The 27,732-nt window shown below is 41.3% G+C and overlaps 1 protein-coding gene across 5 annotated transcripts in view; it reads left to right on the forward strand.

The window, feature by feature from the left end:
* ZNF536 (zinc finger protein 536) overlaps positions 1-27,732 on the forward strand; it is a 337,831-nt gene that overhangs the window by 41,087 nt on the left and 269,012 nt on the right. The window contains exon 2 of one of the 5 annotated variants that reach the window (XM_029075591.1): positions 6,781-6,799. The exons of the other annotated variants lie outside the window; for them this stretch is intronic. The gene's annotated coding sequence lies outside the window, so the exon portion shown is untranslated. The remainder of the gene's footprint in view (positions 1-6,780; positions 6,800-27,732) is intronic. 5 annotated transcript variants of the gene reach the window in all.

A 27,732-nucleotide genomic window follows, 5' to 3' on the forward strand; every position in this document is an offset into this window, starting at 1 on the left:
CACGTGGGACTCACAGTCTTAATCCCCATTTTTACAGATGAGGTATCCGAGGCACAGAGAAGTGAAGTGACTTGACCAAGATCACAACACGGCAGACAAGTGGTGCAATGGGGATTAGGAACCCAGGTCCTTCTGACTCCTAGGCCCCTGTTCTATCTGCTAGACCATCGTCTTTCTCTAATACAATACACCAGAGTCGAGGGACACCTTCCCTGCCCACCGAGATCTTGCAGATGAATATATTAGAAGTACTAATCTAAAGTTAATGAACATTACTGAGGGTCTTCTGGCCTGCCCTATCCACAGATTTTAGTCCTCCTGACAAATTCAATCAATCAATCAATCTTATTGAGTGCTTCCTGTGTGCAGAGCACTGTACTAAGCTCTTGGGAGAGTACCATATAACCGAGTTGAAGGATACACTCCCTGTCCTCAAGGAGCTTATAGGGTAGAGATTCAAGCTCTGAAATGTTCTACTTTCAAAAAGTTTAATTTATATATATTTTAGTGCTTTGTGTAGTTTAACGCTGAAATCCGATTCCTTGGGGATGTGTCCAAATCAAAGAAGATCTCCTGGAATCCACATTTGGAGAGCAATTTGGGATTTAGTGTTCTGTTTTGTTCCAGGTTGGCTGAATTGGATTCCATCACCTCCCCTCAGCTAAGCCCCCTTTCCCTCTGCTCCTCCCCCTCTCCCTACCCCTCCACTCAGCCCTGTGCTCATTTATATCTATTTTTAATTCCCTATTTATTTTATTAATGAGGGGTACATCCCAGTGATTCTATTTATCGTGATTATGTTGTCTTGTTTTTATCCGTCTGCCTCCCCTGATTAGACTGTGAGCCCGTCATTGGGCAGGGATTGTCTCTATATGTTGCCGAATTGTATATTTCAAAAGCTTAGTCCAGTGTTCTGCACATAGTAAGCGCTCAGTAAATACTGTTGAATGAATGAATGAATACATCATCATCATCATTATTCTCATTTATGTTAAGCATGTACTATATGTCAAACACTGTTCTAAGCACAGGAGTAGATACAAGTTTATCCAGTTGGACACATTCCTTTCCCACTTGGGGCTCACAGTCTAAGTAGAAAGAGAAACAGTGTGGCCTAATGGATAGCGCATGGGCCTGGAAGTCAGAAGAATCTGGGTTCTAATCCCAGCTTCTCCACTGTCTGCGGTGTGTGACCTTGGGCAAGTCACTTGACTTCACTGTGCCTCAGTTACCTCATCTGTAAAATGGGGATTAAGACTGTGAGCCCCATGTGGGACATGGACTGTGTCCCACCTGATTAGCTTATCTCTACCCCAGTGCTTAGTACAGGGCCTGGCACTTAGTCAGTGCTTGACAGATACCGTAAAATATTGAATTATGATTTAATCTCCATTTTACAGGTGAGAAAATGGAGGCACAGAGAAATAAAGTGTGCCCAAGATCATTGCACCAAACATTTGGCAGAGCAGGATTAGAACCCAGGACCTCTGACCCCAGACCCATGCTTTTTCCAGGAGCCATGCTGCTCTCTAAAGACATCACTGAACATGAACTCAGTGATGTATATCCCCTTTGATGCAGACATTTTCCACATCCTTTGGACCCCTATTCCACATCTAAATGGATCAGAAGGTCCGCCCAATACTGTGATTTGGTTTGTTTTGTGCTTTGCTTTGGTTAACAGGCCACCTTTTCGGGGTTGCTAAATTTCACTTAAATAAGCCTTGGTAAATAGGTCTTGGTAAAAAGTGTGCTTTTGTCATAATAGTTCTTGAAGGATGCCCGGAAAAGGGAGAACGAACAAACTCTAAATCTGCTCTGGAAGTTGTTTGAAAAATATGGAGGAAACTCCAATCTATGAAGAGTACTTGGTTTTTAAATGCTGATTTCTTTGAAGTGATCTTTTGGCCATTTCTGCTGCAGGATAATAAATTGAGCCGAGATTTAGTCTTTTTCTAGGAGCATTTCTCTTTTCAGGATCCAGAATCTGTTCCCACAGCACCAACATGGCTACCTCTAATACTCACTGGGGGTTGAGGATGCAAATTGCTTTAACTACTTCAGAGGAGACATTTCGTGTTCTCTTTTATGATGGTCAACTGATTCTCCTTATTTAGGTGTGACGGAGTGCTGAAGGGGTGATGTCTGAGATTTCATTTCAATCTATAGCTTCACAAGAATAAAATTCTCCCTTAAGATGGAGCAAAAAACATGTTGAGGGTGAGTGATGGAAGTGGTAAGCTAACTTCCTTCTTCTCCCAGGGATACTCCTCTCATGAGCAGCTTTCTTAAAGTTAGGTGAAATTACTAGCGAGTCGTATCGGGGAAGCAACATGAGGTGATTGAAAGAACATGGATCTGGGATGCAGAGGACCCGGGTTCTAATCCTGATCCCCCACTTGTCTGTGCTGTGACCTTGGGCAAGTCACTGAATTTCTCAGTGCCGCAGTTTCCTCATCTGTAAAATGGGGGTTTAATCCTACTCCATTATTTCAAATGTGAGCTCCTTGTGGGACAGGGTCAGTGAACAACCTGAATATATTGTATTTATCCCAGTGCTTAACACAGTTCTTGGCACGTAGTAAGCATGTTAACAAGTGCAATGATAATGACAATAATAATAATAGTAATAGTAATTGTAGGAAGGATAAAACCCCAGCCGATCAGGATCGTATTCGGTGCTTCAGCAAGCGTTATTTTTGGGTTTTTAATAGAACATGATGGCAACTTTGACTAGTTAGAGCCCAGAAGTAATGATTAAGTCATTGGCCGGGTGTTTCTTCTCTAGTCATAATATATTTATTATGTTCTATAGAGTGCGGAGCACTGTCCTAAGCACTGAAAGAGTACGTGGGTGGGAATTAGCCACAGACCCCATCTTTCGAGTGGCTCGCAATCTACGAATGTGGGTGAGAGAGAGGGCCGGAGAAAAGCTCATCAGGAAATATTGGGATGATAAAACACTAAATCTACAAGCCAAGGGCAGCTACACAAAATAAAAACAAGTGTCCATAGTGTGCTGTGGCTAGGGGAGCTGAATTTCCAGCGATCTGTGATTCAGAGTCCAGACATGCCCATTACAGTGGCTATCACAGCACTAAATTTCCCAATCAATCAATCAATGGTATTGAGCGTCTACTGAGCGCAGGGCTCTGTTCTATGTGCTGAGGAGACTACAATAGAACAGTGCCACAGACACATTCTCAATGTTGTAAGAAAGCAGCGGGTGCTGTTCGTTTACCCTCCGGGATGGTAGAAAGAAGGGCAAGATGGGGGTCTCCTCAGTGGGAGCCTGTGCTGAACCTACCAAACTCCAGTGGAGGTGTCAGTGAAGGGTGAGCTACATTTTGGCAAACTCAGTCCTATAATTACAGATAAAAAGTATCTTGGGGAAGTGAGGGAGATTGGCACCAGGATACTTGTACTTGTTAGGGTACTTGTTAATAATAATGTTGGTATTTGTTAAGCGCTTACTATGTGCAGAGCACTGCTCTAAGCACTGGGGTAGACATAGGATAATCAGGTTGTCCCACGCGAGGCTTACAGTCTTAATCCCAATTTTACAGATGAGGTAACTGAGGCACAGAAAGTTAAGTGACTTGCCCACAGTCACACAGGTGACAAGTGGCAGAGCTGGATTCAAACCCATGACCTATGACTCCCAAGCCCGTGCTCTTACCACTGCGCCATGCTGCTTCCCAAGTGCTTTTCATGTGTTAACTGCTTTCCACGTGCCAAGCACTGTTCTAAGCACTGGGGTAGAGAAGCAGCATGGCCTAATGCATAGAGCATGGGCCTGGGAGTCAGAAGACCATGGGTTCTAATTCCGGCCCTGCCCCTTGTCTGCCATGTGACCTTGGGCAACTCACTTCACTTCTCTGTGCCTCAGTTACCTCATCTGTAAACTGGGAATTGAGACTATGAGCCCCATGAGGGACAGAGCCTGTGTCCAACCACCCCAGCTCTTAGTAGAGTGCCTGGATCATAGTAAGCACTTAACAAATACCATTATTAATATTATTATTATTAGGTTGGACACCTGGAATTCATTCAGTCATTCAGGTTGGAATAGAGTGACAAAGATATATACAAATGCAGAGCTTTTTCTCCTTATCTATCCCATATCTGCTTATCCATTAGTATTTCTTTCAGTGGTATTTATTGAGAGCTTACTGTTTGCAGAACACCACACCAAGTCCTTGGAAGAGTACAATATTCTTTTTCTGTGTTATTTAAGATTTCAGCAAATCTAGGTGTTCATCTGCCGTTATCATTCAGCCAGTTCCTGGAAAGTACCCCCCCACATTAATAGCAGATATACAAACAACCTTGGGCTGAAAGTATATCGATTTAAAAAAAACAACCAACATCATCACACCCCTCACAGTTGCATTTTATGCCATTTGTGGGTCTACATCTATGTCTTGTTGGCAATGTAATTAGTTGCACTGTGGGAGATTCTCCGGGTTCAAAAGCCAGCCATGTGTAAAATCTATTTCACCCCTTTTAAAATGTGGGCTTTTTTTAAAGCAGAATCTGACACCCCTTCCTAAAACAAAGGAATTCAACACGAAGAGAAGGAAGTCTGAACAAGTCTGATCTCGCCACTATCTCTTGCAGCTGAGAATCCTGGTATCCAGACCATAGCACTGTGCAGGCGTGAGCGTGAGGTTCTCTGAGCTTCCCTAAAGTATCACCAATATAGAAACATCTCGCTATGTAACCTCTCTGTTGCCCTCTGAAAATTGGGTCCAAGTGTCCTCAGAGTTCTCATATCTTACTTATGCTGAGACTCTGGAAAATGTGGGTTAGATCGTGTTGTAAGCACATAGAAACACTTTGGCTGTATTGCCCTGAATGTTCCTCTCTCCTCTCTTCCTTTTGGGTGTCTTATTTTTTTTTAAATGTGAATAACTGTAGAGGTAGGACTTGGTAAATCATCCTGAGCCAAAAGGAGGTTATCCCAGAGCAGAGAAATTGAGAAGCTAGGAGAAATGGGAGAGAAATCTGAACTACATGTGAGTTCTGGGAGATAAAAGAGCAAGGTTTCATTCAATAAAGGGGATTTAGTGAGCACCGGAGTGCAAATCAATCAATCCGTCCAATCAGTCATATTTATTGGGCACTTACTGGGTATAGGGCACTGTACTAAACACTTGGGAGAGTACAAACAACAATAAACAGACATGTTCCCTGACCACAAGCATGATACTAAGTGGGTGGGAGAGTTCAGCAGAAGCAAGATAGATGTTCTCTAGCTCAAGGAAATGGCCTAATGGAGATTAAAAGCTATCGCAACCACTTCCTACCCTAGTACTTATTAACACTGTGTCCTGTATGAGATCCTGAGCTGCAAAGAGGTCCGTCTGTGTCCCCTAACGAGCAGATGGAAATAGGGACTGCTAAGAATCTGGTCATTTTATTTTTATCGATAAGTGATTGGCGCAGGAGTAGTGTCATTGATAGAGTCTAGAATATGACTCCAAAAAGTACAATGAAACTCTTGGTTTGAGCCTACCTCTTCCAGTCATGAGTTATCCTAGAAAAGGAGTAAAATTGGGGGAAAATTACTCTGGACTTTATTGAATTTAGGGAAAGACTGGCCTAAAGACATAGAGATTAAACTCAAAATGAGCACTCCTATTGGAACAGGCACTGCTTAACCTTTAGGACTTTAAATGTACTTTAACTAAATTGGATGATGGATGAATCACATGCAGGAAAAAAGAAAAACAGCAATTTGTGTGTGTAAATGAAGCTGTAAAGGCAACACTGCTTTGAAAAGAGTGTAGAGTCTTCACTTAAACTATTACAGTATTCTCTAGATTTTGTTTTTAACAAGGACCAAATTGTACTTGTGTTTATCAGTTTTCAGCTAAATCTGCGGTTCATTTTGATGCAAGTAGATGTCCCTATGCAAAGATACATTTTTCAATCTGGATTTTCCATAAATATATGGATTAGAATCAGGCCCTGTATTTCATTGTAACCAGCCTCTAACTTTGCTAAAAGGTTTTCCCTGGAATCTCCACTCTGGCATCTCTTTTGAAAGAAGGCATCTGATCTTGGTTTGTCATAAATAGAAAAACTACATTAAAAAAAAGGGAAAGAAAAAGCATAATCAAAAATGAAATGAAGTTCTGAATGTTTATGACTTAAGGTTTTTCCAGGCCGAAGTTTTGAGCGTGGTGAACTTAAAAGGTTAGCTATGAATAACCATAATCAAATCTTTTCTTTTGTCCATATTTAATTCAAATGAGATTGCTCCATATTGACTTCTAATGCTAAAAGGCCACCCATCATGGAATCCCTGCAGCCAATGAAGCAAGCAAGTGAATGCTTTCTTAAATGATGCTAATCAGTCCAGAGAGGCCTGCCCTCTATCCCCCTCAGTATTCTGTAATTCAGATGTGCTGATAACCTGAAATTGAATGTGTCAGTATGCAGACATGTGAAGAGAAAAGGAAACCAGGAGGCAAAAGGACCAGCTATAGAGACAATGCCTGTTTGACGTTCCCCCCTCGGCTGCATTTCCTATGAGCTTTTTTTTTTTTTTACTTTTTGATTCAGGACATGGGAACGATTCATGCTGTTTTCAAATATTTTTAGGAACCTTTGAAATTAACATATATCAAATGAAAAATTAATTTTAAATATTTTTGTTGTCATGTGGTGAACAGAAATTTGTGATGGGATTTTTTTTTTAAATCACAATGACTCTGAAAGATTTTCTCTTTCTTTTTCCATCCCTTTCTTTCTCTCTTTTTCTCTCCTTTATAGATTGAGAAATTCCAATCCGGTGAGTATTTTCTCAGAGGAAAGTTTAACAAAGAGTTTTTATCGTTATACTCCAGCTAGCACCAGAATAGCTGAAGTGTGGTTGTCATTTCTATTTTCAACCTTGATTTTGTGCAAGGTTGTTTTCTGAATGTTCTAATTGGAATTAGCTGATCCACTCTGAGTATCATACTTGCCTGTCCAATAAAAAGAAGAATGGATTTGCAGGTATTCTCTCATTTCATTAATAAGTCTCAGTGGCCTTATTGGCCAGAAATCACTAAATGGCAGGGCAGCTTCATTACATGTGAGCCAAATTTTGGGCAGGGGCTGTGTCTGCCTTGATTATCATGCATTTACCCCAGTGTTTAGTACAATGCTTTGGCAAGTAACATTAAACACCACAATTATTTTCGATTCCCAAGAAATTCTAGTTTACTGAATTTTCAATTTTTTTCCATTTGAAAACAGGTGGATTATTTGACTTTTCATTTAACTGATTTGTTGGGCACCTCTTTTTTTGGGTGTTGTGCACCCCAGAATTTTACACCGTTGAGATTCTCCTAGCAGAGATTCTGTTCCCTGGATGATGAAGTTGAAGCCGCCCCTGGCTCTTAGTAATCCAGGGAAGAGAGAGAGTGCATGGGGAAAAACCAATACTTGTTTTAGAAGAATAGAAATAAGACAAAAACAACAACAAAGAAAAAAACTGGGTGTTTTGTGTCAGTAAGCTTGGAAGCGGTCTGGTTTTCAAGTCAGCACAAGGAAATTTGCAACTATTTTTTTGTAATGTTTTCAGTGAAAGCTGCCTGAACCCAGGCAGGAGGGATTTTAGGTCATGTGAACCTGTGTTGGTCTGCATTCCCAAAGGACACTTGCTGCTCAGAGTGTGGGAGGTTCTTTGCTTCTATTCTTACTTCTGAGCCAGTTTTCCTAGCCCCTGGAGACTCCCATGAACCTCCCCAGAGTAGTGGAAAGAGGCAAGTCTTGGTGGTTAGAACAGTCCAAAATCTTATCTGTCAAAAAAATGGCAAGTGTTGCCATTGTGACTCACAGGGTGGGATCTGAGACAGGATTACCATGTACCACTCTACCTTCATGGCACTCCTCCCTCTTCAAACAGATGTGGGTCAAAACTGGCCTTGTCTACTGGAAAAAAAATCCTCTCAAAATATCCATTTGCCCCATATGGGGAGTCATGACTAATGAGTGAGGGAACAGGAAGAAGTTGCTATCATCACTTGCAACTGGTTCAGACTTAATCCTTCTCCCCAAAGCCTCTCCCCAAAGCCCAATTAACTGTGCGATTCCAGTTGATTCATTCATTTATTCATTCATTCAGTTGTATTTATTGAGTGCTTACTGAGTGCAGAGCACTGTACTAAGCACTTGGGAGAGTACAATATAACAGACACATCCCCTGCCCACAGTGAACTTACAGTCTAGAGATGAGCTAACAGTCTACAGTGGATCCCGTGTTCTGAACCCCAGCAATGGCCTTTTCAACAATGTTCTTCTCATGTGAGGCACGGGTCTTCCATTTCACAAAAATCCACATCTTAGGACCCTTCATAATGAAGTCCTAGAGCTTTCCGTTCTTCAGCCCGGTCTTTCTGACACCTTCTCTGATGTGGATAAGGGATTGGCTGAAGCTAAGGTCAGTGTTTTCACCTTCACTCAGTTCTGATCCATCAACCCATTCCCCCAATTAGACTGTAAGCCCGTCAAAAGGCAGAGACTGTCTCTGTCTGTTACAGATTTGTACATTCCAAGCACTTAGTACAGTGCTCTGCACATAGTAAGCGCTCAATAAATACTATTGAATGAATGAACCCATAGCATTTGATGAGTGAGTGAGGAGACACAATACCTAACCTCAGGGAGGTTCGTTTCTAGCAGATCCGTGAGGTTGTTTCTGAAAAGAGGTGTGGAGCGAAACCTCTTCCAGGATTCTTCTGCTGTGAAATTCCTAACTTGCCTCTCTATCCCCCAGGAAGAGAGAAATAGAGACAGGGATTGATGCAAGTTTTTCAAAGACGCTAAACTCCACAGAAGCTTGGTAGATTTGTTCTAGACCATTTAAATGGGAAAGAGATGGGTCATCTTATTAATTTTCTCTGTGCCCTCATTTTATTTCCTTGCTGCTAGAGTGTTTTACTTTCCTTAAAAATATTTACTTTGAAATTGTCAATGATCAAAGACTGAAAAACACAACAGAGCAGGACATTAAAAGGAAAATTTCTCAGGGAGGTTGAAGTGTCTGGATCATTTTTATTAAAAAACTTCCCCAGCTGAAGCCAAGAATGACTTTAGTAAATGTTGAATATCAAGAATAAAGCCCTGGCCTACATATATATACCTATACATATATATCTAGGATTAGCCACAAGAACAGTTCAGATTTTTAAAATCTTCCATAGGGGAATTCATTTTAATTAAAATGAATTGACTTTCTTTGGTCATATGAAGCACACACGTACAAATGCACACACATCTGTGTTCTGAATTGATAAAGAAAGAACTCTGGTTAAATAATCCACTTTTGTCTGACAACGGAATCAGTTATAGAGGTGCAAATATGCAGAAAGCTATTTGGAAATGCATCCTAGTAGTTGTCAGGTTTTATTATGCAGGAAGGTGTCATGTTTGTTACGAAGCTGAGTGCAGATGGCAGAGTGGAAGAAATGGATCACTAATTTTAACAATGATTAATGAACAGAGATAGAAAATGAATTACATTGGACTATCGGAGGCAAGAAATATTTTTGTGAAAATTTTGACTCATCTGCTGTGCTGTTCTCTGTAAATTATTTTCTGAAATTCTATATGTTGTCAACAGTTGACTGCATTTTCCATTACTGTCTATTTCTGTTCTTAAGTACTTTTGTGTTATTAGAGATACATAATTTCAAAATACCAATACATTCCTGATTACTTAGAGAAAATATATGTAACAGTGTGAATGTTCCAAAGACTCTAGCCATAAAAGACCTGTTTTATAATAATCTTTCATTCTTCCTCATTTTATCACTACATTAGGAATGTTTGAAAAAAAATGGGCTCATTCCAGCTCTTGCAGAATAAAGGAAATATAGAAGCAAAGGTAACAATAAAAATGTAGTCTGGTGGGCTGTCATGATTTTAGGCTTTTGGCAGTGATGTCCCCATTTGTTTTCCTGTAGCCTAGGGAGAATGAGTCGTACGCAGCTGCCTTTTAGCCTGATCTTGGGTTTCCTCTAAACCCTATTTTTTCTTAGACCACCTTCCCTTTCCTTCCTCCTTTGCCAAATCATGGTGGAGTACCGAACACGCAAACATCTGTACCTCCTATCTCCCGCACACTCTCCTCCGCCTTAGGGAGAAACAGGAAGTTGTCATTATTTCCCGATGTTGACATTAGAAATTCTCTACTTACATTAACCATATTTAGTTGTACCAATGGTTCTAGAATTGATTTGGAGTCATCAGTTTGGTCTATTCCCAGAAATGTTTTCTAGGTACTTGCTGGTGCTTTGAGATCTCTAATAAGAATGATTATTATCGGGGTACTCGTTAAGTGCTGTCTGTGTGCCCAGCACTGAATGAAATGCATGGGTGGATACATGATAATCAGGTATGACACAGTCCCTGTCCCACATGGGGCTCCCTGTCTAAGAGGGAGACGAATGTTTAATCTCCATTTTACCGATGAGGAAACTGAGGCCCAGAGAAGTTAAGTGATTTGCCCAAGGTCACCCAGCAGGCAAGTGACAGAGCTGGGACTAGAATTCAGGTCCCCTGACTCCGAGTCCTAGCAACCACTCGGTCAATTGATAATCATATTAATTTAACACTGACTGTCTGAAGAGCTCGGTACTAAGCACTTGGGAGAGTAGAGTTTAGCAATTGATAGACACAATCTCGGCCCACAGTGAACTTAGTATATAGAGGGGGAGATGGGCATTAAGAGAAATAGATAGATTACAGATATGTACATAATAATAATAATAATTATGGTATTTGTGTGGGATGATATTTATATTGGGTGATATTTGTATGGGATGATATTTATGGTATAGTTCTGAGGGAGGGGTTGATAAATGATGCAAATCTAAGGGTAAGGGTGACACAGAGAAAATTAGAGAAGAGAAAATGAGGGCTTAATCAGGGAAGGCCTCTAGGAGGAGATGTGATTTTAATAAGGCTTTGCGGGTGGGGAGAGTGATTGTCAACTATGAAGCAGGAAGGAGTTCCAGGCCAGGAGCAGGGTGTAGATGAGGAGTATGCGGTGAGATAGACAGGACTGAGGTAGAATGAATCATTCGGCATTAGAAGAGCAAAGTGCGTGGGCTGGGTTATAGTAAGAAGTCAGAGAGGTAAGGTAGGAGGGGGCAAGGTGACTGAATGCTTTAAAGCTTATGCTAAGGAGTTTTGATTTGACGGAGAGGTGGATGGTTCCTGAAGGATGGGGAAACATGGGCTGAATGATTTTGTAGAAGAATGATCCGGGCAGCAGAGTGAAGTATGGACTGAAGTGGGGAGGGACACGAGGCAGGGAGGTCAGCAAGGGGGCTGTTGCAGGATAGGACAGGATAGGACAAGTGCTTGGACGTAAGTGTCTCCAGTTTAGATGGAAAGGACTGGGTGGATTTTAGTCCTGATCTCTTTCTACTAGGCAACATTGCTTCTCGACTGAATATCTCTGTTATAGTTTAGAGCATCAGTCATCTTCTTACTAGATACTTAGAACACCTTTCTGATAGAAAAGATAGTCATGTTTTATAAGGTGCCTAAAGACCTAAAATATATAGTTCAAGACATCTTATTTTCATGAACTCCTTTAGACTTGAGAAGAAATGACATATTAGGGTTGAGATTCCATATTCCATAATTGGTAGGCACTTAATTTCTTTAATCAGGAGGAGCTTTAGTGGTGACAAGAGGAAATTTCATAGTTAGCAATTCTTGACACCCATTATTTCCCAACATTACAATAACAGCACGACAAAGCTTTTGCAGTTGTGTCTCCCAGTATATATCACTCCTATAATGTGGTGTTACCTCTTGGTATTTCAGAAGTTAATTTGCATTTTAATATTATTTTAAAGTCAATAGAGTTCCAAATTTTGACTGAGTTTCTGCAGGAGCACTCATGGATAAAGCTATTTAATTGTTATTTATTTACCAAATTGCTTGTTTTATTTTAGCATTTAGATCTATTCTCTTATATGTATTTGGCAATTTTTGTCCAATTGTCTTCTAGTTTGGAGTGATTCCTCACTGAGGGCAGGGACGCCTTCTTTAACTCCGTTACATGTTTTCTAAGCACCCAGGAAGCTACCGTGCACGTAGAGGCAGCATGGGGAAGGAGTGTGGCCTAATGATAGTCATAAGGTCCTGGGTTCTAATTCTGGCTCTGCCACTTGTCTGCTGTGTGACCTTGGGCAAGTCACTTCACTTCTCTGTGCCTCAGTTACCTCACCTATAAAACGCGGATGAAGAGTGTGAACCCAGTGAAGGACAGGGACTGTGTCCAACCCAATTACCTTGTATCTACCGCAGTGCTTAGAAAAGTCCCTGGCTCATAGTAAGCACTTAACCAATAACAAAATTATTATCATTATTGCTATTGTTATTATTATTGTTGTGTTCAATAAAGCTATTGATGAGGGAGCAGAGGTAAAAGAGAAAAACTGGCAGATTCATAGGCTTTCCCAATAAATGCTTATTGCTTAAAATGCCAAATGTGTGATGGACAACTAAGATATCTCCTGAGAGTTGTTTGGTCTTTGAACCAATGGACAGTCTATAGCTATTTCCTTCACATCCAAATGCACTTTCAGAGTTTTGAATTGAACTGTCTTATTCATACTCTTGACCTGTGAAAACAAGCCGGTTTTTTGAAAAGCCAAGTCCTTTTCATGATTTGCGTACTCAAAGTTGAACTAGTTTGCAGAATTTGGTGGACATCCTTTGCCTTTACAATAGATAGGGGCTGTCTTGGTCTTCATGTATCCACAGTGCTTCATTAGCTAAGGAAGAGATGGTCATGTTGAAGTTTGTGGTTGCTTGGAGAGGCTCTGAACGTCTCCTGAGTTCCTTCTACGTTTTGGCTTTAAGAGAGCTAAAAAGTACTAATGAATGTTTAAACCATCTTTATGAATGGTTCCAAGTCAGGTATTTTGCATGTAATTATGGTCCTGATGGGAAAATACTTTAGAAAAACAACTACTGGAACAATACAAGTCCTGCTCAGGTTACATAGCATATGCTAAACACTGAAGAAACATACACAGTGCTTTTGTGAACAAGGTAGGAGAAAGCTCCTGGGAGCTAATTTAGAATGTGACTTAAGGCAAGCGTGGCTTTTTGTATCTGTTTCTTTTGGCAAACTAGTGAAATAGCGGTGGTGTTTGGAATTCCCTTATAAGCACCAGCCATGGCCTTAATGAAGACTATCATCTCTACAGAGATGGCAAAGGAGATTAACTTGGTTCTTAGTCTTCCAACTGGTATTTCAGAAGCTTTCTTCTGTTAATACTGGGGAACAGTGGGTACTGTCGTTCTGATACAAGGAAACATCTATGGCCAGTCCTCGAATGCTGCAGCGAAGTAAGAAAATCCATACCATATTTTGGCAGGGACGTTAGAAAAAAGCATTATGGGAGTGCTAGAGGAGGTTAACAAGTGGTGATATGCCATCTCACTTCAGAATTAGTTGCACAGTGATAGGCCTTTTTCTTATAGAGGTCTGAAGTCAGTCAGTTAGTATTTAAAGAGTGCTTAAAGGATCCATTTTTCTAGGCTTAGGTTTTAGGAATCTTTACCTGAGTAACATGCAAGTGAAAGTGAGCAGCTCAAATCCTTCCTTCAAATATTTGCCCGTCTCCTAAGTCCATGACTGGAAAGAGGCTATGATCATCTAAAGATAATATCTGACTGCTTGTGTGTTACGTGCATGTCCGAGCATGTAGTCTCCCTCCTATCTATTAAAACACATATTCTTATCTACCTAGGTTGCAGGCATTATCGCTTTGGAATTTAGATTTGTTCCATTTATATTCACATGCAAAATAGAAATTAGTATTTCGCCTTTGAAACAGGCTTTTTTTTTGAGACTCCTAAAGGAGATGCCAGTCCTACGGTTTAGGCGTTAGGTTCCTGGAGTCCAAAACTGCTCATATTTTCAAAAGGCAATGCATCAGTTTTACTTCAGATAGAATAACCTTCAACTTGATTTGGTTTGGCTTACAAAATGAAATCTAAAGAGTGGAATGTCCAGGTCAATAAATGGTTATACATAAATCTTCCATTTTCCCCCACAAATGCTAGCATTTTCCAAGTACTGCCGCTTAAAAAACACAATGCAGGGCACTTTCGAATAGAGCTCCATGTGACATATGTGCTTCTGTGCACACATCCAAAGTATACATAGTTAAGATATATAGGGATGAGTAATTATAACGTTATGGCCCTTAGCATGGATTGGAGGCTATTCAAGATGTCTGTCATACTTCTATTACCTCAGGTAAATAACTGATTGACCTTTGTGGTGCACTGATACTTTACTAATCAGAAGCTGAAATCTGTATAACAACACTTCATTTACTTGATAGACAAAAGAACAATTGCACTTGAAGTAATGTGATTTCTAAATAGACACTGCCTGTCAAAAATAAATGCATTAGAAGTAAAATGTAGCTCAAGGAGACAATTAGCAAACAGAGGTGACACTGTAAACAGGTGCACCCATTATTCCCAAAGCTTGTGGCAATATATTCACATCTTTTAGACTGATGGAAGATCATGTGACAGTTTGGTGAATTATCTATCTGTATCATCTGACTGATGAAGCCTGCTGCAGTTGCAGATCATTTAAAAATGCATCTCACAAATTACATGGTAGCTGGAAAAAAATGCAGGTTTTTAAGAACAATGCTCTTCTAAAGCTATGTGCTAGAATACTTAATTTTCCTTTGAAAGGATGTAGGGCATTTCATTATACTATGTATACAGTCGGTTAAGGTTGTGCAAATTCATTACAGTGTTTGTTAATCTATAAAACATTCCCCATCCTGGTTTTAGTGACATTGAATTTTTTAGAAATGTGTTATTTCTGAGACATCTGCTCTCCCCTTTTGCCTATGGGCGGCGGAGCGTATATTCTCCGCTCGTACCATTTCTGCCAGTAGAGAAGAATTAGGCAAAGGAAGGGAGGAGACCTTTGACATTTTTGGTGAATTGGTCCAGACAGTTGGAGAGAGAGGTCCTGTGAGTACGTTTCTCCAGGCAACTGGTTGTGAGAATTTCCCTCGGGTTCCAAAGGCTATGTTGTCTAGAGGCTGGAGGTGGACACGGTCTCCTGTGACCTGTGAATTTAGCATCACCAAAACCGGCGATTTCATCCGCTGTCTTATTTTCTTGGTGATGAGGATGGAGAATATGGCATCTCACACATTTTTGTTTTTCTGACTTTTCTCCTCTTAGCAAAGAGGTCTTAAAAGAAACTTTGAATGGTACGAACACATTTGTTTTTTATTTGGCTGGTGAACACGTCTCCCAAAACTGTTGGATTGTACCCTCCCAAACACTTAGTACCATGCTGTGCACACAGAAAACACTCAATAAATACCACTGATAGATTGAATGGAGCTGACATTTTGAGAGGTTCAGCCTACTATCTGTAGTAGATTAAAGCTACTTTACAGCTAAGGACAAAAAAAAATTATCCATTCAGAAAACTTTTTAACAAGATCAATACTTTACAGGTAGGATAATCAACAAGATTGTTGTTATCTTCTCCTGACCTGGTGGAGGTTGTTGCCTACAAGATTTTCAAAGATTTCCAAGGGGGAATTACATAGCGCATTGTTAGCTTCTTTATGGCGGTCTCTCCCTCTCTCCTTCCCACCCACAAATGCTCATCCGATAATATCACTGTTTACGGAACATTTTGCTCTTTCATTACAGAGAGAAGACAAGTGACTTGCCCACAGTCACACAGCTGACAAGTGACAGAGCTGGGATTCGAACCCATGACCTCTGACTCCCAAGCCCGGGCTCTTTCCACTGAGCCTGGGAGACAGAAGGTCATGGGTTCTAATCCCAGTTCCGCCACTTGTCTGCTGTGTGACCTTGGGTAAGTCACTTCAACTCTCTGAGCCTCAGTTACCTCATCTGTAAAATGGGGATTGGGACTGTGAGCCCCACGTGGGACAGCGACTGTGTCCAACCCGATCTGCTTGTATCCACCCCGGCACTTAGTACAGTGCCTGGCACATAGTTAAGCGCTTAACAAATATCATAATTAGTATTATTATTATTTCAATTGATAAAGTGGAATGAATCTTTGCTCCAGGAAAGAAATCCATTGGAGAACAAGTCACCTCTTTGCTTCTTGTCCAAGAGTCAGGTCCACAGGAATAAGGTTAGAATGTGCATGACTAGAGATACTAGATGTACCACTTCCTAAAGAAAATTGTATGAAAAATTTAACCAGTGGTATTTATTGTGCACCTACTGTATAAAGAGCACTTGGGTGAGTATGGTAATAATAATAATAATGTTGGTATTTGTTAAGCGCTTACTATGTGCAGAGCACTGTTGTAAGCGTTGGGGGAGATACAGGGTGATCAGGTTGTTCCCTGTGAGGCTCACAGTTAATCCCCATTTTACAGATGAGGTAACTGAGGCACAGAGAAGTTGAGTGACTTGCCCAGAGTCACACAGCTGGTACAACAGATTAGGTAGACACAATCTTCTCCCACAAGGAGCTTTTAGATTAAAGGGGGAAAAAAGCTCAACAAGGTGTACACACACACACACACACACACACACACACACGCATATATGTACATATGTATATGTATATCTGATTATTCTGCATACTCTGTTTGTAAATATTTTCCCCTCTGTCTCCTCCACTAGAATTCAAGCTCCTTTCAGGCTGGGAACAAGTGTCAGGCTTCTGTTTTAGTTTCCTAAGTGTTTAGGATAGTGTATTGCACCTACTGTGTGCTCACTCCATTACTACGTCTAAGACCTATTATGACTGTATATTTACTGGCTTTTGGTTGTGATGGCTGATATGGAAATCCAGAAGCTCTATCTTGTCAATTGCCACCCCCTCGCTCTGGCTGTAAACTCCCTGTGGGCGCGTCTATCAAGTCTGTTATATTGTACTCTCCCAACTTCTTAGTACAGTGCTCTGCACACCGAAAGTGCTCAGTAAATACCATTAGTCGATGGAGTGATTTTGTAGAACATCCACGGCTGGTTGGGAGGCAGTGAATTCCGGCTTCCCAATAACCAGTATGAAACTCTTTTCAGAAAAAGCAAATCCAGACGAACCCTGGGGCACTAGGACTGTCTGACAGGGCTTGAAACCCTGCCAGGGAAGGAGTCATGAATAATAATAATAATCATTATGGTATTTAAGTGCTTATTATGTGTCAAGCACTGTTCTAAGAGCTAGGGTAGATACAAGGCAATCAGGTTGTCCCACTTGGGGCTCATAGTCTTAATCCCCATTTTACAGATGAGGTCACTGAGGCAAAGAGAAGTTAAGAGTGAGAGTGCCCCTGTTGTGTAAGTAGGGAGAGCTGGAGAATTCTTTTAAAAATGGATTTATTCAGAAGGATTAAACCTCGCTCGGTAAACAGAGTCACCTTTCCTTCTGAAATGAGTCTTCTACAGCAGAGAGTTGTCCATTTCAGCAGGTGCCCTGCCTGCTTTGGTGGCTGGCTTATAGTGCTGAGTTGAAGCCAATCGATCAGTGCTATTTACTGAGCACTTACTGTGTGCAGAGCACTGTACTAAATACTTGAGCGAGTACAACAGAAGTCAACATTGCCAACACATTCTGAGATCTCTGGCTGTGGTCAGGCAAATTGGGATTTTGTCTACAGTGCAGGCGTTTTGATCCATTGCCAGTCTGACTGGGAATTAGAAGGGCTCATTTGGGCATTTAGAGTTTGGAATTGGAGATTTCCTGTTTCATCCCAACTGGACAACTTTGTCTGGGGCTTGATGAATAATCTGCCCAATGCTGTTTAATTTAAGAAGAAGCCTCAACAAGGACTTGCATTAAAACTTCATCCCCAAAGACCATTATTAAAAAAACAAAGAAATAGTAACCAGACTCTGTGGTCTGCAGGTGAAGCTACCATGGAGCTGAAAGCCATGTTCATGCTTAGTATTTTTCCAATTTTTTTTATTGTTCTTAGACGATTTTAATGAATGACAAACTGTGTGATTGTAAGCTCATCGAGGGCAGGAGATGTGGCTGTTTGTTATTAATTGTACTCTCCCACGTGCTCTGTGTGCAATAAGTGCTCAATACAAACAATGGAAGGAAAGTTCCTCAAGGGCAGGGATTCCTTCATCAGTATTCTCCCCTCTACCTCCTTGGCTAAAATCAAGTACTACCAATGATGAGAATAATGGTGGAAGTTAGGTCTGTGAGCAGGGCACTTTGTTCCTCATTTGATATTCAGTTGGGCTGACAAGATGACCCAAAGATTGGGTTTCCTTATGGTCTTGGGGACCAAATTCATTTAAGGAATATTCACATTCAATTTTCCCTCAAAGTAGCATATGAAAGACTTGGGAAGAGAATAATCCTGGGTAGGGGTGGAGGCAAGGGGTACGGTGGGGGCGGGGCGTGTGTGTGTGTGTGTGGTGTCTTGTTTCGGCCGTGGGTCTGCTATTGTTCGAGAACTCTCGAGCGAGCTCTTCAGGCTCCAGGCCTGGTCAATCCCAAAATCCTTGGCCAACCAGGAGTCTTACCTTCCCTATTCACTTTCTCTGCCCTCCCCAAAGGGAAAGTAGTGAAAACCCACATCAGCCTGCTTGACCCAAGGAAAACTGGAGGCTTGGGGAACTTGAAAGCAACAATAAAAAGCTCACAAACTTAAAAGGGCACCGATGAGACCACCAGAGGGAAACAAAAATGCCTGGAGAACTGTCTCTTTGGTTGGAAGTAGGAGGATGAAAGTCATCTTAGACTCTTAAATGTCCCTCTTAAAGGCTGCATTTGGGCACTAAGCAACTTGGATGTGAAGCTTATGAAATCGGGTAAGATTCAGTGATTGCTTAAGCAGCTTCTTCCTCTGTGGCCCGAAAACATGAGGGCCGTGGAATGTGGAGGTTAAACTCTGGAGGTTCTTGGCAAGGGTTAATAATCAATGTAGATCCTCTTAACAAAAGAGATGCTGGCCTTATTATACTGGGAAACTTTTTTTCTTAACTGTCAGTGAAGCAGTACTAATTATTACTCCAGTGTAAATGAGGTCATTTCCTATTAAGAGAACAAAATGCTTAGCCTCCGCTTGCCAATTCATACCATCTATTTTTCACACATACTCAGCTTTTAGTTTTTTTTTTAAATTTGATAAAATCCATTCATTTGTATTAGAAAAGTGTAACCATTGCAATAATAGCGCCCATTATTATCCAGATGAGCTTTTGTAATGTGTGGGTTGTTTGAATACCATGTGTTAGCTATGGAACAATTAGCCAGCTGAATGGATCTTTAAAACAATCAGATACTTTTATCTCACTGAAAAAATACATTCCTTGGAAGTGTACTGTTAAACTGTAAATTCTGGAGAACATTAAACTCTCATTGCAACTAGCACTTTAGGATATATGTTGATCAAGGACAAAAAGACATACAAATATCTTGTCCTCATGTTTTCATTTTTTTATGCAAGCAAAAAGATTTAAGGAATATTGTAGCAAACAAAGGGTAATTGTTTTAGCCCAGATGTTGCTTTTGCACAACAAGCAGGTTACAATGTTCCCACAGAGCTGATGAGCCCAATCAGTGAAATGATTAAAAATTGATTTTGTCCCTGTAATTACAGTATGTAAACTACTTAGCTTGGATTGCAAAGGAAGTGATTTTCTAATTACGTATATACTCTGGTGTCTAATGATTGGTTTTTTGAAGTAATGAAGAGAGAGCCCTAACGACTCCTTGGTGCTCTGTTGTTTAAGAAAGACCATCTTTAGAGTAAGCAGCCACAGACAAAGAGTTTAAATTGAATTTTCAACACTGTTAATGTGCACATGGATTTGTTTATTAAAGAGACAGTAACGTAATTTGATTGGTTGAGAGCTCCTTGGCTTTTTCATTCTATAGCATGTAAAAATATATGCATCTGGGAAGGGACTGTATGGGGTGGAAGCCTCTCTTTCTTCTTTTCTACATTTTCAGTGTGGTCTGATAGCCCAGTGTATCAGATTGCCATGAGCGTCTGCTCTTGGGAATCCTGAAGCATTTAGATCGAACAGGTATCAAGTAGCTCTTCCATCCAAGTTGCCTTTTAAAAGAAAATCCCTTTAATTTGAAAAAAAAAAGAGGTCTGGCCATGAAACTAACCCAGTTTGTCAAATCTGCTTCGCCTTTTAAAGCACTGGATGGAGAGTGCCGGCAGTCTGTATCGCGACTGGCGGATTTGACGGACCAGCATTGGATTCTATTCTCTCCTCCGTCTCCACAGGCGGAGTGGAGCCAGTGTGAACTGTGCTAGTCTAGGAGAGTGAACGGCACTGAAATGAATGCATTCCTTTTCCCAAGCCCCCAGTGCAAATGTCAGACTTCAGTCAAGCTCAAGGGGATGGAAGCTGGACGTATATTTCTGTTCTGAAAAGATGAGCCCCATCTTTGGATCTGACACTGGGGAGAGTTGTTGGAAATTCACAACTTTATGACAGGTCGGGATTCAGGCAATAGGTAGCTGGATGTTTTAATCATTTCTTCCCTTGGTTCCCACACTACTAACGAAGGGCTGCTCAGGTGTGTACTTGAGCTCAAAGATACAAAGATGAAAATCTTTTCTAGGAGTACATGAAGTGTGTACGTAGTATGAGCAGAAAAGCCAGTGCCCTGGCAGATGATCCGAAAGCTTACTCCAGTAGAGATCATCTTGTTTTTCTAAGCTCTCGGGTCTCCAAGAAGGCCAAAGACCGTGCCATTTCTGAATCTCATTCTTTTCCCCAAAGGGTATGGGGTTTTAGAAACATGAACCGAGGGCTGGGAGTAAAGGGACTTGGGTTCTAATCCCTGCTTTGCCACTCACCTGCTGTGTGACCCTAGGCAAGTCATTTTACTTCATTGTGTCTTTGTTTCTTCTTCTGTAAATTGGGGATTAGAGAGCTGTCCTCTGCCCGACTTAGATTGTGAACCCCCCATGGGACAAGAACTGTGTCTTCCTTGATTATCTTATATCTAGCTCAGTGTTTAATACAGTGCTTGGCACATAATAAGCACTTAACAAACACTATTCAAATACTATTATTAGTAGGAGTATTGTTATTGTCAATGGGATTTGATTCAGGTTGAACATTACTATGGGATAGCTACATCCCAGGCCATTAGCTTCTTGGATACCATGATCCTGCTGCATTCCCTCTTGGGGTGAATATTCCAAAACCAGGAATCCTGTACCATTTGGAATTTTTGGAGGGATTTTTTCCATGAATTGATGTTGAGAGATTCTTGTCAAAACTCTTAGGAAAGGAAAATTGAAATAATATCGGTAAAGGGATTTGGAGTCAGAATTTTCAAACCACTTAGGGATCTGAAGTGATTCAGGAAGCACCCATCCCCCCAAGAGGAAACTTGGGGTGACATCAGGGGAACATTGGGAACTTTAGCCTGGGAGATAGAATTAAAGTGGTTTATTAATTTGGTTGTTTCCACATCTGGACAGATTGAGGGAGATTAAGTTGCTACATCTCTTTTTTTGTGGCCCAGATGTGTAGCTCCTCCAAAACAAGACTCATAAGATTGAGCGCATACTGATCCAATACTCAGCTATTAAGGACTGTAAGCTCATCCCTTTAAACTCTGAGCTTGTCTGTCTAGGCTGTAAACTCATTGTGGGCAGGGAACTTGCCTACAAACTACAAACATGCCTACACACTCTGTTGTATCGTATTTTCCCGAGCACTTAGTAAATCCTCTGTCCACAATAAGAGCTCAATAAATACCACCGATCGATTAACGTTGGCTCACAAGGGCTTCTCTGGCATCCATGGCAATGCATGAACCTGCCTTGGGCTACTTGTCTCAGCCCCTCCCTTTCTTGCCTGTAAATGAGAGAGTTTAATAATAATAATGATAATTACGGTATTTGTGAAGCACTTACTGTGTGCCAAGCACTGTTCTAAGCACTGGGGTAGATTCAAGGTAATCAGGTTGTCCCATTTGGGGCTCACAATCTTAATCCCCATTTCACAGATGAGGAATCTGAGGCCCAGAGAAGTTAAGTGGCTTGCCCAAGGTCACACAGCAGACAAGTGGTGGGGCCGGGATTAGAACCCATGAACTCTGGCTCCCAAGGCAGTACTCTTTCCACTAAACCACGCTGCTTCTCTCAAGACAGGGGATCAGTTGTCTGAGACGGGTTGCTAGAGGAGGTGTCTTTTGGAAAAGGTTGATGAGTTTGGCATGTGGCGTCATGGCAGAATAGATTATTTATGTTGCCTGCTCTTCCTTTTTACTGTCTTGCTTATTTCCTTGATACTAAGACAGGTTCCTATGCTTCGCTCCTCCCAAGGCTGTATTGCAAGCTCAATGAAAATTTATCTAACGGCCCAATGAATGTTGAGAACTTTTGTTCACAATGCCATTCCTGGGTCAGATCCACGAGCTAGCCAACGCGGTTTTGTTGCTTCGAACTCTCTGATAGTTCTCATAATCTGATACATTTAATTCGTCTCTTCTAAAGAGTCACCAGCATTAATGATATTTCAGTGTCCTTGACAAGCATATCATCACCGCTCTTAACTTCACTTCCACCTGTGACAGGCAGATTCTGATTTGCCATCTAGACCTCAGTGATCTGATCGGCCAGTGTTGCCATGCTCACAGTTAGGCCGCCATAAGACCCTTTGATAATGAGGGTAGGTATCTGCCTCATTTAACATCTCCAAATGAAGCGGATGGGGCAGAATTACTGTCTGATGCCAATGAGAAAAACGTACAGAAGATGATCTGTTTCCTGACCACACACTCCATCTCCACCTCAGCCGCCGTATTACAGGTAGTGATTTTCGTCACCAGCCTTAGCCCCTGCCTGGAACTCCTTTCCCTAAAGATCCATCAGAGCTCAGCCCTTTCCATTTTCAAAACCCTACTAAAATCCCACCTCCTCCAATAAACCTTCCTCAACAAATTACCAACACCCCAGTGGCCACTTCTTCCACTTCTGTTATCCATTTTTATCCATCCTCAGGATGTATGTGTGTGAGTGTGTGTGCATTTGATTTAACACTGAATTTAATCTGATTCTACCATTTGTAAATTATTTCATTCCTAGTGGATAGAGCATGGGCCTGGGAGTCAGAAGCACCTGGGTTCTCATCTACCACTTGTCTGCTGTGTGACCTTGGACGAGTTGCTTAACTTCTCTGTGCCTCAGATACCTCATCTGTAAAATTGGGATTAAGATTGTGAGCCCACTGTGGGACAGAGACTGTGTCCATCTTGATTAGCTTGTGTCTACCCCAGCGCATTGAACAGTGCTGGACACACTGTAAGCACTTAACAAATACTATTTTTATTATTATGTGTAAGCTCCTTATGGATAGAGGATGTGTTTTTGTGCTTCTGTTAAACTTTTCTAAGCACTCTGTCCTGGCCATTTCACTCAATAGGTGCTTGGTGAAATACCTACTTCTCTTATACAGGGGACTTGGAATAGTTCATCACTATTCTTGGAAAAATAATTCAGTCCTGTGCCTTGTCAACAGTAGGATACCCCAAACCAAGAATTCCAAGCAAATTGACAGCTCAGGATTAGAGTGTAAACCCGTTGATGGGCAGGGATTGTCTCTATCTGTTGCCGAATTGTACATTCCAAGCGCTTAGTACACTGCTCTGCACATAGTAAGGGCTCAATAAAAGCTATTGAATGAATTGGTCCTTCTAGACTGTAAGCTCATTGTGGACAGGGAATGTGTCTGCTTACTGTTATATTATACTCTCTAAAGTGCTTAGGACAATGCTCTGCACACTTTAAGCACTCAATAAATACAATTGAATGAATGAATGAATAATGAATGAATGAATGGCTACTTGAAGTCATCCAGCCTGTTTAGAGCTTACTGGACATTTGGACAACCCTGCATAGGGATGCAGAGTTCCCCTGGAATGGGGAACAAGTTTGAAAAAGAGCTTGTAAACTGGCTACCTCACTGAACTACACTGGTGGCCTTTATTTTTCTTTTAAAGTAGATATTCTAATAGGTTCCTACTTACATTATTAGTCTTTTCTGTTCTAGTTGTATGAACAGACAAAATTCACTTATTGTGACATCATCAATCAGTGACATTTATTGAGCACCTACTCTGAAAACAACACTGCACTTAACACTTGGGGAAATACACCAAACAGAAGCAAAGAACAGTGTTTGGCACATAGTAAGTGCTTAACAAATACCATAAAATAAAAAAAAAGCAAAAAGATTCCCTTTCCGCAAGGAGTTTACTACTGGAAGAGGAAAACAGACACAATTTATTTACAAATTGCGGGAGATGCTTATTAATCAATTCTATCCTAAAATACTCTCGCTCCTACTAGTTGTAGCTCTTGTTTAAAACCGGTAAGGGGAAGGATATGGTAGATGAAATAGATGATTAAATGATAAACATGTAGATTGTTATATACCACAAATTTGTATACTGGTATATTTAGAAGTGTCGGGGGTGGGTGTAAATGCATAAGTGTGAAAGAGACAGTTGGGATTGGTAGGAATGGAGTAGTGGGAATTAATCTGAGAGATTCTGGTGGAGGTAGGATTTCAGAAAAGTTTGAAGTTGAAGAGAATTGTGGTCTGACAGATTCGAAGGGGGAATGGTCCAAGCAAGAAAGTAGCATGGCTTAGTGGAGAGAGCATGGACCTAAGAGTCAGAAGGGCCTGGGTTCTAGTCCTGACCCACATGTCTGCTTTGATACCTTGGGCAATTCACTTGACTTCTCTGTGCTTCAGTTACCTCATCCATAAAGTGGAGATTAACACTATGAGCCCCTTGTGGGACAGGGACTGCGTTCAACCTGATTAATTGTATCTACTCCAGCTCATAGAACAGTGCTTGGCACAAAGTAAGTGCTTAATAAGTACCATCATTATTATTATCATTATTATCATTATTATTATGTAAGCAAGGGATTGGAACCTGGGGGGCAGGGGCAAGAGCCAGGGACGGTTAGAAGATTAGCTTGGAGGAGCAAAAGATGTAGTGTGGGGTCATGGCAGGTGGAGAGGAGAGAGCTGTTGGAAAACCTTCAAAAAGGGACATATTCTTTCAGTCATATTTATTGAGCACTTGCTGTGTGCATATCACTGTACTAAGCTCTTGGAAAGTACAACAAAGCAATAAAGAGAGACAATCCCTGTCCATAACGAGCTCACAGTCATTCTGTGGTCCCTGAAATAGGCCTGAAATTTCAGGCCATCAAGCTTTGGATTAGCTTTTTGCCCCCTAGCTGAAGGGTAGGCAGGAGTTGCTCTAAGGGTGGGAACAGTTTCTCTGGCTGTGGCATAACACTAGATTTTCAGAAACATCTCTGCTCTGGTAAGTTCCTCTTCCTGGTATGGATTATAAGGGAGCACTGTGTCTCTTTGTGTCAAGAACAACTTCCTTGAGAGCAAAGTAGTGTCTCTTCCTCCCCCAGATCACTTTCCAGGACCCAAGAGATGGTTCCCCTGACCTGTACTCTGCTTCTCAGGCCTTCTGCCTCAATAGCTCACTGTCAAGTACTCAGTACAGTGCTCTGCACATAGTTAGTGCTCCATAATCACCACTGATTGATTGATTGATCTCCAGCAATTGTAGCTGCCCTTGAAGTATGCATCAGCAGGGCTTCCTTTCCCAGTTGGGATGAGAATTGATGAGAATTGCCTCGCTGAGTCTCTAAATTCTCAGTGGACAGGGAACATGTCTACCAACTCTGTTGCGTTGTACTCTCTGAAGCACTTAATACAGTCCTCTGCACACAGTTGTTCAATAGCTACCATTGGGGACATATGTGATGCTCTTCCTTTCATGAGGATAATGTAGAGAAAGCATAAACAGTCATTATCATTCAGTCTGTGGAGAGGGATTCAATCCAAACTTGATTCAGAAGACAGAGGGAGATTTGGGAATAGTAGTGATCCGTTTCTTCCTCTACTTCCTTTTCTCTCACTTTGGTGTGAGAACATTGAAGGAAAGGGAGCAGAGAGGATATGCTCATTGTGGGCGGGGAATGTGTCAGTTTTTTGTTGTCTAGTACTCTCGTAAGCGCCTAGGTCAGTGCTTTTTACACAGTAAGCGCTCAACAGATACAACTGAATGAATGATATTCTTCTCTTCCAGCAAATATATCAGAGTCTCTCCATTTACCACTCCATTGAGGCCATCGCCCTGCTCTGGTTTGCTCTGTTAAACATAACTTTGGTCTCTAAATCCAATTCAGGGACCCAAGGCTATCACCAGAATGGGCCCCTCAGTTTGTCTGATTTCACTATGAATTATGAATTTCCCCTTTTTGAATTTCTGCTATGAATTTCCCCGTTCTGGCATGACTGCAGGAAGGAAACTCATCACGGTGCTGGAGAAGTATCATCTCAGTTCCCCGTATTTCTGGATTACATAATCTTAGTTACTCTGGTACTTATATTCTTCCCAGATAGGAGGATCTTTTTTCCATATCCTAAATGCACCTGCAAAATCATCTCGGATTATCAGTCATTCCTTCCAGATTATTGAGTGAGAGCCATATGGTAGGAAAAATCACCATGGACTATCCCCATAATAATACTCCTAGTGACAGTAATGGTATTTACGAAGCATTTACTATGTGTCAAGGACTGCTGTAAGCGCTGGGGAAGATACAGGCTAATCAGGCGGGACACAACCCATGTCCCACATGGGGCTCACACTCTTAATCACCATTTTACAGATGAGGTACCGGAGACAGTGACTTACCCAAGGTCACACAGCAGACAAGTGGCAGAGCCAAGATTAATAATAATAATAATAATAATGTTGGTATTTGTTAAGCGCTTACTATGTGCCGAGCACTGTTCTAAGCACTGGGGTAGACACAGGGGGATCAGGATGTCCCATGTGGGGCTCACAGTCTTAATCCTCATTTTAAAGATGAGGTCACTGAGGCACAGAGAAGTTAAGTGACTTGCCCACGGTCACACAGCTGACAAGTGGCAGAGCTGGGATTTGAACTCATGACCTCTGACTCCAAAGCCCGTGCTCTTTCCACTGAGCCACGCTGCTTCTCTTACTTCCAGGCCCATGCTCTATCCACTAGGCCATGTTGCTTCCCTAATAATAGTAATAATAATGAACATAGATCATAGGTGAGCCTAGGGGTATTGCTTATCTCGTCTGTTTTCCTGAAAGGATAGTGCCTAAACTCTCTTAGCCCTCCAGATATCCATTTTATTTCAAAGCTCTCTCTCAGTGGGACACTTTGTAAGACATTTGGCTAAGGTTTCAGTTGTGGGGCAGGGGGAGTTGATTTTTTTTAAAAATTTTGCTCTGGGAGGCAACACGACTTAGGGAAAAACCCTGGGACGAGGGCTCTTTGGGATTCTGGTCTCAGCTTAGCTGCTTGCCTGCTGTGTGACCTTAGGCAAGTTTCTGAACATCGCTGCCTCAGTTTCTCCATTTGTAAAATGGGTGAAATAAAACTTACTCTCCTTACTGTGAGAGTCTTATGTGGGGCAAGATATGGTTCAAATCTGATTATTGTGTCTCTCCCTCAGAGCTTGGCACATAATGAACATTGGAAGGATACTAAATGTTATCTTTAAATTCTTATCTTATCCTTCCATCACTTACGGAGGGAAAGTTTCTTGGGACCATTTCAATAGCTGGATTTTCTTGAACTGCAAGTTACATGAGCACACCAAATAACTGGGTTTTTTTTTTACTGAAAAGTACAGAACACTTTATTACCTCTT

This window comes from Ornithorhynchus anatinus, chromosome 11, assembly GCF_004115215.2.
Source record: "Ornithorhynchus anatinus isolate Pmale09 chromosome 11, mOrnAna1.pri.v4, whole genome shotgun sequence".
Taxonomy (NCBI): Eukaryota; Metazoa; Chordata; class Mammalia; order Monotremata; family Ornithorhynchidae; genus Ornithorhynchus; species Ornithorhynchus anatinus.